Below are 10,899 nucleotides of genomic sequence, written 5' to 3'. Positions count from 1 at the left end.
CCTGTGAAGTGCTGAAAAGCTGGTTAGCTCTGCTCTCCCTTCTCAGCTTGTCAGGTGTTCACAGGCAGTTACAGTGCAGCCTTCCCCACAAGAGCCACCAGGATGATTCAGGTTTTTCTATTTTACGATGAGGATGCTGAGGCTTACAATAAATGACTTGCCCACGACCCCACTGAGTATGTGTGGTCCAGAGCACCTAGACCCTCGGCACGGGACCCTGTTCTCCACGGTGCTTGCCAGATACATTAGCTGTTAAAGACACTAATGTGGGAGTGCAGCCTTCTTTCAGTAATATCAGATGAATAAAGAGGCTGTAAAAGTATACTTTATTAAGCATTTAACTTAACCCAAAATATCAAAATTCATTTTGTAATTTATGTAGAGGACAACTGCACACTTACAACATGATTAGAAGGAACTTTGCTGTGCTTTTCACACGGACATCAGTCTTGGCCACCATGCTTGCTGCGACCAGTACAGGGAGACACTGTGTGTGGTGGTTTTGCTCAGCCCAACCTCACAGACTGACAGGCACGCTGGTGCTTTATAGGGCATGGTAGCTATAGGAAGTGAACTCCTCAGAACTCACAATAATTCAATATGTATTTCTTATCATTAGGACTTTTTTGCTTTATATTTTTTAAAAAAACCTTTGTAACATATTCTTGGAATTTTCCAGTCTATGAACCGTTAATGTAGAGAAACGCAGTGGGTATTAGACAGTGTTCTTATTGTAGCTTTACTGATGAGTGACTAAAAGTCTAAAAAATGTAACATTTTTTTTTCTGAGTCCATTTGGTATGGGATACTATGATACATCTTTTAAAATAGGTTTCCTTTATCTATAATATAGAGGAATAAAAAATACATTAGAAGTTGGATGTGAACTTGTACAAATGTGGGAAACATGAAGATAATGGCAGAAGCAGGAAGACGGAACACAAATTAAGTCCACCTCTCAAAGCACGTGTGTTTATATTTCAGCATATTTGCTGTTATAAATATATTTCCGTGTCTGCGTTTCATTGCTAGAAATGATAAATGGCCATCAGCCCAGCTCTCATTCTTAGGTGGCTCCATTTTACCAACAAAGCACTCATTCAACCTGCTAAACACTGCGCACAAGCGCCTCGGGAGTCCACCACCCCAGACGCCCATCAGCCTGTTACTGAGCAACTGGCGCCTCTGGGGGTCTCTGCCCGATCTCACACCCTCAGCCTAAGTCATCTCAGGTTTGGCCTTTGAGTCTTTCTACTTGACGCTGTGTTTGGCTTCCTGACATGTGACTCTGTGCTCATCCTTATCGCCCTTGGTTTAGACTCAGCCTCCAACCCCAAGCTGCCAAGATCTATACCCCTGACTGCAGCAGTTCATGAATTCCTGACACAGACACTGACCTCAAGGGCACTCCCCCCAAACACCAGCCCTGTGTTATAAGCATCCATTTATTCACCTGTTCCACAGGCTTCACTCATATGTGTAAGTCACTAGTTTCTGGGCAAATGCAGAAAATTTGTGACAGAGAGCTCCTTAAAGCTCTTAAAATCTGGCAGGACGAGAGTACAAGTATATAATGATAATTTAAGATAGTATGTGTTCAACTCTATCGAGGTATGTAAACAAATAAGACATGAATTAAGTAATGGAAGCTTCAAGTAGAAGGATCCTTAACCAGGGAGTTAAGGGTTTAGGGATCTGAAGGGCCAGAAGGGCCTGGGCGGTGGGCTGTGGGTTAAAGAAGATCAAGAACACGGACCCCGTTAACTGGGCTTTGAAAGTAGAACAGCATAGACACCATGGGAGAAAGACATCCAAAAAGTGGAGCCCACCCATCCAGAGCAGAAAAGTTTATGTTTTAAAAAACCTTACGTACCTACGTTGGGTAACAATTTTAGTAAGGAGTAGAAGAAAGCCTAGAAAAACTGGGTGAAACCAAACTATGGAAGACTTTGAATTCTGAAGATTTAGAGTCGGCAAGCATTCCTGGGGAGTCAGGTTTTGAGCAGGAAATGACAATCGGCTTGATTGACAGGCGTGTGCAGGAATGACCTGACAGGGAGGAGATAGGCAGAGACGGAAACCAGCAAATCAGAAGACCGAGTCATCCAAAGCGGGGAGGGCCTGGAGGCGAGGACCCGATTCAGTTCCTTCTGTGCCTATTGCAAGCAGGGCGCTGGTGGTGCAGTGAGGACCCGGCCCCTGTTGAGAGGGAGTTTTCAGTCTGGTGAGACGCTGATCTCTACAGGCCCGTGGAGGAGCCTTTGCAAAATCTTGGGGTCGCTTCTGACTCTTGCGCAGTTACTAAGGAATTAGGCCCTCATTTATCAAGGGGATTTATTCCCTGCCTTCTAAAACTACTCTTCCGTTTATGAGTCTGCTAAGGAAAGCATCCCAGCCACTTAGACATGAAGAAAAGCAATTTATCATTGAAAAAAAGACAGGAACACTACTCCAGACAGGCAAAGAAGAAAATGCCATGTTTTAAAGAGATAACTGAAGATGATCTAGAGAGTGACCGGGAGGTTAGCAGGACAAGAAACCAGTTGAGAGCTTGCTGTAGTAGTTAACACTTGACAACAGGCAGCATGACCCCCCTTGGTTACAAGGGCCGGAACTACGCAGGAAAGAAGCTGTCTTTAGGGGCTGTTTCCACCACAACCTTCCTATCACTGGCCGAGTACAGCTAGAGGATGGTTCAGGGACTCGTTTGGAATTGAAACTTGAACAGAGGTACTCAAAACACAAGAAACACCATTTACTTCTTCAGACTTAGAGATGATGGTCCTACTGTCATATCGTCTCGTGCCCGATTCCTCTCTTAGTTGGAGGATGCTTGACCAGCCTTCACACTGATTCTGTGAGCCCTTTGATCAGTTCTTGTTTTTGCCTTAGTTAGCCCAAATTGGTTGCTAGGGCTTAGAACACAGAAACCCTAGTGGACACTGTATGTGGACTCAGACCCACCCCAGGCTCGCAGACTCTGAAAGCCAAGGGTAGGGCCTTCGCAGACCGGGTGCGAGGGAGACCCTGGGTGAGTCACTGCATGGGACAGTCTGAGGGCCGACCCGGGGACGGCTCGGAAGGGGAACTGGCAGCGTGGAGATAAAGATGCGAGAATCAAATATGTGACAGTCGCTGTTGGGGGAGTTAATACACTTCCAGAAGAATGGAAGAGAGATGAAACAATAAAACTGATAATTAGTACAATAAAATACAAAGTTTGCTGTTTATTACTATTTTAAATACTATTTAAATCTTCCCATAATGCAATATAGGGGACATACTTTTACTAAATGTGATTCTTGGATATTTGAAGTTCACGTTTTACTAGGCATCCTGTATTTTATCTGGCAGCCCTACTTTGGATGAACTTTGACTAAATCATGATAGGATAATACAGAGGGACAGATGGGTGCACTTGGGGATTCGATCCCGGGAGACGTTCACAGAGCAGCTGCTGTGGACGCTGCACGGTGTCAACGGAACCGTTGCTGAGCAGCGGTTAACGCTCGACAACTGGCAGGCTGACTCCCTGGGCCACACCAGTGGTGATGCCTCCCTGCGGGGGGGGGGGCAGTGGCGACAGCAGGGTGCCAGTGCAGGTGACCACCTCGGTGTGCCCTCTGGGCAGAAGACTGGGAAAAACTGAAATGACTTAGGGGTTCAGATTATACAAAGAAGCAGGTAAAACCAGAAGGTGAACCATTTGCAGAGAAGACAGAATCTGGAATTTGGAAGAATAGTTCTTGTGATAATGGGATTGAAAATCCAACTTCACATTACAGAACTGGGGCTAAACTTTTAGGAAGCCAAGAGCTCTGGAGACAGAGCGTCTGGTTCTGCATTCTAGTTACGTGGCCTGACGATCTACCCCGCCTGCGCTTTAGCTCTTCATCTGTAAAATAGGGGTAATGATGGTGCTCACAGGGTTACTGGGAGAATCAAGTGAGATGAACCATATGAAGTACCGAGAACAGAGGGTCTGATACACAAAGCCCTCCACTGTTTACTGTGTCTTGTTATTTTAAATACAACTTACCTGTATCTATAATCAGTAAATGTGCTTTAGAGAATTTTATTTTAAAGACAAATAGCAAGTATTCACTGTATTTTCTGCCATACCTAACAAATGCTGTTTGGTAAATACACAATTAGCTTCCTGTTGAAGTTGGGACTCACGCCTTTACTATTTAAGGTTGTTTTCTTTACTATTATTACAAGAAAATAATTATCATGCTCAAGTCATATTTGTCTCCTCACTTGCCCCTAGGTGGCCGTGCTTTGGGATTGTCCCAGCCTGAGCAGTCCCTCTGGGCTCTGCCACCCAGCGAGAGGCCCAGAGCCCTCCGGGGGGACGGAGGCTCGGGGGACGGGAGTGGCCTGCTCTCTCCGGGTCTGCGCCCTGACCTGGCTGCTGGTGGGGGCTGTAATGTTGCTTTAGTCGTTTCTTCCATCTTACACAGTTGTCCATAGACATTTTTGGAAAGTGAATATTTTATGGGGATGTTCTATTTATACAGAGAAAAATTAAAACTATTGTAAAGTAATTTATCATGTCTTATATTTTTCTCTTATAAAATAAATGAAAGTATTAATCGATGTTGTCTGGACAGAAAATGAAGACCAAGGAAACAGCTATGCTCTTAATGTTTTAAAATCAGGTAATGTTATTCTTTGTTTGAATGGAGCCTTCTAAAATTACTAAAGCCTCATACACAATCGACTTAAATGCATTCTTTCTCTTTAAAAGGAAGCGGAATGGGATCACCGAGTAAGTCACGCATGTTCACAGCCTCGCCTGGTGTGATCGCATATCACACACACATCGTTCTCTAGTCAGGGGGGTACGGGGACATTCGAAGTGGGCCTTGCCCTTGTGGAGACCTTTTTGTTTAAAGAATAGCGTGGCAGAAGACCACACAGCAGCGGATGACAGGAAACATTCCCGCGCCTCCCCCGCCCTCACTCGCGTCCTTTGTTCTCTAAGGGCGTCTGGTTGTAACGATCACTCTTAAGACTAGACTCCGAGGTGCGGAGCAGAAGGCATATCATATTTCATTTATTATTTTGTCTGCTGTAATTACTGCTCTCTTTTATATCATGCCATTGTAGGTTTTTTAAATACTTTGTTTATAAAAGATGTGAAAGGATGCTACAGAAAATTTACTAGCTGACTGTAGACATCTGAAAAGTAAATGTTTTAACTCTGCATTTAATAAAATTTTACCTTGGGAACCCAGACTTTTATTAAGGCACGTTGTCTTAAAGAGAAAAATGTACTAAAAAGACAGGCTTTAAAAGATGAGTATTATTTTCACTTTTTACATTAATTGCAATGGGTGTTTTTAAAATGTCATACTTTTGAAAGGCATTTGAAGGACATTCTCAATTATGAACAACAGTGATGTAGATTTTGAAGGTTTCAAAATAGGTCCATTATTTCAAATGTTTTCAACATTTTGATAGCTGGTTTGCTGTCTATGTTATTTATGAATGCAATTCAAGTTTTTACCTAGTATTAGGGGTTCTTATAGTACCTTCCAGTGTTGCCTAGGCTGATCCTTTGGGGATTCTGAAAATTTATGTTTGAAGTGTTTTTTAAACCCTTTTTATTATGAAAAATTTTGAACATGTACAAAAGTAGAGCAAATAGTATGATGAACCCCCATGTTATGTTTGAACTTTAAATGTTATATTAGTGCTATTAATGCAACAGATGTTCAGGAACTCAAAAAATGCTCATGGCTTAATGTACACTTGAAAGAATTTGCGGAGATCAAATTTTTAAAAATATCTAACCATTTCCCAACCTCTGACAGACTGTATCTCAAATCTGTGGTGGTCTGCCAATTTTTGGACCTACAATTGTGTTTCTAATAGAAATACTCTTAACATGACTGTTAGCTTTTGTGGCCAATTCTCAGTAACTTATTACAGTCCACAGTTAAGGGAAACCCATGTACCACTTAAAACATCATTTCAATGAGAAAATCTCTCCTTTGCAATTGGAAAACCAGGGTAACAGCCACCACCCATCTTCTTCCAAATTTCAGGGACAGGTGAGTGGATCGTTCGGCTCTCCTATGACAGAGATGCAGGGCCATGTGGGTCCTTAATTTTCCCAGTGAAACTAGCAGGAGCTCAGAGAGGACAGTAAGGGGATGTACTCTGTACATACCATTCTGAGCTATTTATCATTTCCCTCTGCTTGTGGAGTTTGTTTTTGTGTTTTTCTTTAAAAGGCCTTTTTATTTTAAAAAATTAAGGAAAAAGGAAACCTCCTTTATAAAACAAATACTCTGTCATATCTTAAGTTTACATCTCATAGACTTTTAGAAGTAGATTCTGATTATTTTCTTTGAGCATGACATAGGAGGAACATTATCTTCATGGCTGAGATATGCCCAGAACGACAAAGCAACCCCTGACTACTAGAGCATGAAATTGGAACATAAACATGAATACTAGATCTCCAATAAGCTGAAACCAGGTTGCTGGAATAGTGTTTCAAGTGAACCCGTCAGTTGCATCGACCTTTCAGAGAGCCGAGGAATGGCCAGTGAGAGCAGAGGTGGGTCCCAAGCGTTCGTTGTTGTCAACCTGTACTCACCCCTCCAAACTGACCTGAAATTCCTCCTCTCCCCAAATCCTCCTCTAAGCAAGAACTTGGAGCCACAGAGCTGTGCTAGCCAACCGCTCTGCCTCCCTCTGTACACGTGATATGTCTGAAATAAGGGATGTACCACAGGTTCTTTATGAATGACGCAACAGAGGCTAGATTCAGAATTGGGAATAGCTGAGAACCAGGCCAGCTCAGAGTTGGAGCTCCATTCTCAGCCCCGAGGGGGTCACTTAAAATCAGTGAGTGAGTGATTGAAATGAGCCAGCCTGATTCCTCGTAGCTCTCACAGTCCCATCTATGAACAGTAGTCACCCGGGGTCCTATAAAATCTTCAAATGATTGTGCGTGTGGCTGTCACCCTGTCAGTAACATAGGCTCCAATCTTACGTTCCCTTTAGAGAATGTGTGTGCAAGGGGTGACTTGACAGCAGGCTCCAAAGCCAGCTGCCCTCGCTGTCCAGGGAGAGGAATGCCAGCACCCTATGACAGAAGAAGCACATGTACTTTGTGATGAGTGAGTGCACCGAAGGTCCCCCGGCTTGATGTACTGCGCTTCACTACCGACCCACGATCCCAGGAGGTACAGAGGAGCCTACTGTGCATTAAGGACTTCACATATGTTACCATATTCATTCTCACAGTGGCCCCGAGGGGCGGCGATACTGTCCTCATTTTCTAGACGAGGTTTCCTGAGAACACCAGTGACGGAGCTAGTGAATGGGCAAATGGGGTTCCACCCTGCAGGGAGGGGAATGAGCCCAGTTCCCTGGCGCGAAGCTGCCTGCCGGACTGGCTGAAGAGCGAAACCCCAGAGGCCTTCTCCGCAGTCGGCTTCCTGCTCACCTGCAGCTCTGAGAGCTGGGCCCCTCCCTGCACCTGTGGGATCGGGCCCTGCAGCTCCCAGAGCTGGCTCACGTCCTCAACACGCCCCAGCGCAGGGTTAGCTGCCCCTCCCCCGCCCTTCTGAAGTCTCAGGTGAGGCTCTGCAGCCTCCACAAGGCTCCTGCAGCTAGAGGCCCTGTCACCTCTGACCCAGACGAAGAATCGAGCTCGATAGGAAGACACTTCTCCGCAAGAACCCGTCCCACGTGAAGGCCCTCCCTGCCTGCAGAGGACAGGTTCCCTGCCAACCGACGACGCCGGGAAGAGCCCGTGAAGACCACGGCTCGAGAGGAACGGAGCCAACACCCAAGGAGCAGCGGTTGTCAGGTGATGCTAAGGAGCCTCCAGGTGCACAGAAGTTCCTTCTCCGAGGACTTCAAAGACAGCTTTTGCTAGATCTCTGAACTCCTAACCGCTGATGAGGAAGAGTCCAAATTCAACTTAGCAGGCTCAGAAATTCCCCAAATAGCTTAGGGCAGTTCTCAAAGTATCAGCTTTAGCAATTTTAGAACTTGTGAAAAATGATGATTTGGGGCCCCATCCCAGACACACTAAATCAGAGGTGTGGTCCGGGAATGAGCTCCAACAAGCCCCCCTTGTGATCCTGACGTGCTCGGAAGTGTGAACATCGCTGGCCTGGGAACGGGGAGGAGGATCCTAGGTTCCCACTGACCTACAATGAACCTGCAGCAACTGCCTGGGGCTAGACCTGCCCTCCCCCAGTGGCCCCCAGCCAGTGCCGTGGGTAGGTGACTCTCCCGCCCAGGACTACTGCCTAGTTGCTCATTTTTTTCCTTGAAAACTCCTAGTAATTTTTGAGCAGATACCCGATGATTAGTAGTGATGGAGTTGAAATTTTTTAATTCATTATTTTTGATAGAGGAATTGCAAGTAAATATCCATTAATAGGAATTTGATTAAAAACATTCTATGAGGACTGGACCAACACTGACCAACACTATCTTGTCTGCATTCTTACTGCCCAGCACTATGCTAGCAGTATTTGTTGACTGAACGAATAGATGACTATATAGCCTTACATTCAAGTCCTGAAAAGTTTTCTAACAGCAATCCCACTCCCCCGTATTTACCCCAAAAATTTTGGGCAACTTTACTGATAATTGCCCCAAACCTGAAACAATCCAAATGACCTTCACCTGCTGAATGGATTAGGCAGGCACTGCATTTGGGGAACTTACATGTTACTGTTTGAGTTATTTATAAGAATTTATGTATTATGGAATTAAGACGTAAACCACATTTTAGAGACTGGAAGGATAAATACCCCAAATATCCCATATATCTAGGGATAACTAGAGACAACTAAAAAATCACTTGGAATGATAAGTAAATTTTCTTTTTTTTAATTTGTAGTTTCTAATTTTTCTGTGTAAACAAGTTGTGCTTTTGTAACGAGAAAAAAAAAGTTATTTTTTTAAATGGAGGGAGGCACAGGAAGCATATTGACTCATTAAAAATTGTATACAAGAAATGTGTAACTTACAAAAATATTCAAAACAAAGTTTCACATGAAAAAGAATATGGATGCACCCTCTAAAATAATGCTTCTCAAACTTAATGTCCACATCCCTCACCTGTAGTGCTTTTGAGCTAGATTCTGATCACAAGGATTTGCATGTTCAACGAGCTCCACGACCGGCAATGCCCCCCTCCTCCGCCCCCACTCCCCACCCCCACCCTGCTCCCACCCAGGGTCCATGAGCCCCAAGCAACAAGGCCCTAAAACTACACCATCCACAGAGGAGCCCCTAGCGGCCACACAGGGCTTCTAAGTACTTGAAATGGGACTAGTCTAAAGTGAGATGTACAAGTGAAAACTGGATTTTGAGGACATATCACAAGAAAAAAATCTAAAATATCTTAATTGTATTAATTACATGATGAAATATTTCTGGACACATGGTGTTAAATATAATATATTGTTAAAATTAATTTCACTTGTTTTTACTGTTTTAATGTGGCCACCAGAATATTTTAAAACATTTGTGGTTTGTATTTCTGGCTTGTTCTGCATTTTTACTGGACAGCACTGATCTAGAGTAACTGTTAACAGGATTTTACTTCACACTGGGTCTGGGTCTTAAGCCACCCACATGATTCAGGAAAAGAATTAACACCCATTAATGACCAAAAGGCAACTTTTGTATGTTCATATAATATTCCTAAGAGTTCTTAGAATCTATAGGTAGAGGTTGAGACCCGTAGAAATCACAGAATTTTATATCAGGAAAAAAATTTTAAGGTCATCAGACTGAAACCCCTTGTCCTATGGAATTATTATCAATTTGACAAACCTGTATTTAGTACCTAATGCCTGTCAGTACTGAACAGGGACTTACCTGGTAGGTCAGGATGGTGAGGTGCCTAACCCTGGAGAGGGCAAGATAGACAGATGGCCACGGCCCTCCCAGGACCCCAGGAGGCAAGCCCGCTCCGAGGCCAGCACAGACTCCATTTTCCTGAGGAAGAATCAGACAAGCTCTTCACAGAGGGCTTATTTGGGCTCCAAGTTTCCCCAGATTTTAAGGCTTCTGTTTGATATCAGTGATCAAATAGGCCTTAGGATTAACTGTTTTTTTACATAATGTAGGACATGCTGTCCCCTCACCTCTCTCACACAAAACAGACCCACGATTATCAGAAAGCGAACAACCGTAGACCCGAGAAGCTTTGAAAGCCTGAACACGGTTGACGGTAGTAGAATGAAACCTGGAGCGTAGCAGTCGCACAGTCAACCTTCAATAGTACGTGCAAGTGAGGGGCAAGAATCACTGAGATGAGTAAAAGCAAGAATAAAAAGGCTCATGTTAGTGATTACTTTTTAAAACTTAATTTATCAGAAATATCTTATACAGAGGCATTATGACTGAAATTTGTTCTTGAGTTACTTTTCCTTCCTGTAAGGGAATGAAAATATAAACTTAGGGTAAATAAAAAGTCATTTCAGTTAATTATGAAAATTCTTGTTACTTTAAGAGGTAGTGTGGGCTATGGGCTGAAAATACAAATAGCCCTCTGAAATTTTTTTTTAGTGGAAATCTGGGCTACCCCCCATAATATTTCAGCCATTTATAATGTAGTGTTTTTAGTTGAAATCTGGGTCCGTCTTGCCTGAGGGTTTCAGCCCCAGGCAAGTTCACTATGAGACTGAGAAATGACAATGGAAAGCCCTTGGGGTAAAAGAGTTCATACCCGGCTTTACTCTCCCAGCTGTAGGTCGAGCGCTAGAATCCCATCTGCACCCAGAAGTCTGCAGATCCGTGGTGCATCTCTGTCTCTGCCTCTGCCCAGAGCACTGGGTGGGGCTCTTTATATAGTGACTCAGTCAGTAATAGCTCATTGCCTGCGGGTGTGGGAGCAGCAGCCCAGCAGCA

General features: G+C 44.0%; 1 long non-coding RNA gene across 1 annotated transcript; it reads left to right on the top strand.

Annotated features, from left to right (window-relative positions):
- The first annotated feature begins 1,870 nt into the window (after positions 1–1,870).
- On the top strand, positions 1,871–9,478 carry LOC108396082 (uncharacterized). The gene is made up of 3 exons (XR_001852856.3): positions 1,871–4,661; positions 4,751–6,571; positions 7,021–9,478. It is a non-coding gene; the product is annotated as an uncharacterized lncRNA (long non-coding RNA).
- The last annotated feature ends 1,421 nt before the right edge of the window (positions 9,479–10,899 follow it).

The sequence above is a fragment of the Manis javanica genome, chromosome 13, assembly GCF_040802235.1.
Source record: "Manis javanica isolate MJ-LG chromosome 13, MJ_LKY, whole genome shotgun sequence".
Classification (NCBI taxonomy): Eukaryota; Metazoa; Chordata; class Mammalia; order Pholidota; family Manidae; genus Manis; species Manis javanica.
Note: the sequence above shows the minus strand (reverse complement) of the source record. Positions and strands in the feature narration are given on the sequence as shown.